The sequence below is a fragment of the Charadrius vociferus genome, unplaced genomic scaffold (assembly GCF_000708025.1).
Source record: "Charadrius vociferus isolate BGI_N301 unplaced genomic scaffold, ASM70802v2 scaffold433, whole genome shotgun sequence".
Taxonomy (NCBI): Eukaryota; Metazoa; Chordata; class Aves; order Charadriiformes; family Charadriidae; genus Charadrius; species Charadrius vociferus.
This window is the reverse complement of record NW_009647846.1, coordinates 1,411,021-1,413,386: the sequence shown is the minus strand read 5'-3', so window position 1 is coordinate 1,413,386 and position 2,366 is coordinate 1,411,021.

Sequence of the window (2,366 nt, the reverse complement as noted above, 5' to 3'; positions counted from 1 at the left end):
TGACTGAAGAGCAGTCTTCTGACGGGAGCAGAGAGCCTCCCTTCCTTTCCATATTTATTGAAAATGAAACCAGACAAAGCGTTCACAATAGAATAGGCGAGATTTGTTCCACATCTCCTTTAACCGAATGTATGATGTCACTGAATCTAAATTTCAAATAGCTGAATTCAGGTACTGGGGTTTTCTAAAATGAGCTTTTAATAATTATTGAGCTTTTTCATCTCTGCTATGTAGCTTAATTTACATTAAAAATTTGAATTTCATCTTAAATTCTCCATCTAGCAGTGTTAACACCTCTCTGAGATAAGTAAACGATTGCTACAAATTAGGTCTGGGCTTGGATGCCGCAGCTGATTAACATCACATAAGGACAATTAACAGCATTTTTAGGAGCGAATAGGAAGAAATTATCATATGCAGTGGAAACTATAAAGAGAATTTTAGGGAGGTGTGTAATTAGGCAAATTAGGCTAGGGTAGTGGCTTTAACATGCCTACCCTAATGAAAAGCATTTAGGGGTTCCTTAAGGACCATATAGGTCCTTTAAAGACTATAGTCTTACATCTCTTCTGAAAGATATATTTACAAAACAATTTAAATGTCAAATTCATTCCATATTAGCATCACACCCGTTCTAAACGCTCTGGCATCGCCAAGAAAATTCATGAGAGCTTCCCTGCCTGAACTCTGAATTTCTTTCTCACTTGAGTTTGAATAAGGGGAAAAGATAGCTCAGGAAATGCGAGCGTACATTTCGACAGGTTACGGAAAGCTTTCCGCAGAGCTGGATCTTCTCGATTTCCGCAGTAATATCTATCTGCATTCCCTTCTGGCGCCATTTTTTAAAGCCATTCACGGGGCAGCGGTTGAAGGAGCTGCCACAGGTCTGGGAGGGCCGTGTAAAATAATACCGACATAGCTTTCCCATTTTCCAACTTAAAGCATCGTTACGTATGACCTCGTGTCACTTTATGCTTCATTATCAGTCATCATCTGAGGGCTGAGGAAAGCTTTATCTGCAGCCTGGGTTGTGAAGAAGGGCAGCAAATGGAAAATTAGAAAGGTTTGCCTATCGTTCATGGGAAATGCTCTCCTTTGAAACCTCCGCTGTGCTCCCCAGACTCCGTGCGTGAGCCTAGATGGAGAATTATGTTACTCAGAGGCTCATATTTTCCTCGTCATTTGGAATAAAGGTAACCAGGAGTGACAAGCTGCGAGCTGGAAATTATCCATCGGGTGGCATCTCCGTCCTCCTCCCTGTGCACCGCTGGCTAGTCTGGGCACAAAGGGATTCCAGCTGTTGCGGTACTGGTTTGTGCCTGCGTGGAAGCGGGGCAACTCAGGAGGTACGTCGTTTTGGAAGGGCTGCGGATAGACCCATTCTCCAGGACGGATGGGTTTGCTCTGCCCACCCAGCGACAGCCTGGCTGCGGGGCAGCGCACCGGGCCCACACGGCGCTGTCAGATCATGGTGGGTGCGAACGTGGTGGGTATGTGGTGTGTGCGTGGTGGGTACGTACATGGTAGGTATGTGGTGGGAATGTGGTGGGTACGTGGTGGATATGTGGTGGGTACATGGTGAGTATGTGGTGGATATGTACATGGTGGGTATGTACATGGTGGTTACGTGGTGGATATGTGGTGGGTATGTGGTGGGTACATGATGGGTATGTGGTGGGGACGTGGTGGATATGTGGTGGGTATGTACATGGTGGCTACATGGTGGATATGTGGTGGGTACATGGTGGGTATGTGGTGTGTGCGTGGTGGGTACGTGGTAGGTGCATGGTTGGAATTTGGTGGGTATGTGGTGGGTGCATGGTGAGTGCGTGGTGGGTACATGGTGGGTACGTACATGGTGAGTATGTGGTGGGAATGTGGTGGGTACGTGGTGGATATGTGGTGGGTACATGGTGGGTATGTGGTGGGTACGTGGTGGGTATGTGGTGGGGACGTGGTGGGTACGTACATGGTGGGTACGTGGTGGATATGTGGTGGGTATGTGGTGGGTATGTACATGGTGGGTACGTGGTGGACATGTGGTGGGTATGTGGTGGGTACGTGGTGGGGACGCGGTGCGTATGCGGTGGGTGCGTGGTGGGTACGTGGCAGCAAGTACCACTTTGCCAGGCTGGCAGTGAGGGTTTCTTTTTGCTTTTTGTCACCTCCCAGGCACGGTTTCCTCTCTGAGCTTGACTGATGCTTGATCCCTGTGAGTTTCCCAAACAAAGAAGAGCAATTACGGTCTCTGATTAAAAAGCCTGGGCAGCAGGGTGTGTGCAGATCAAGATAACCATTTATCTGCAACTGTCTGCCCGAGGGTTTAGGCTCAGCCTGCGTTCAGGTTGCAGAAGTATTTGCTTGTG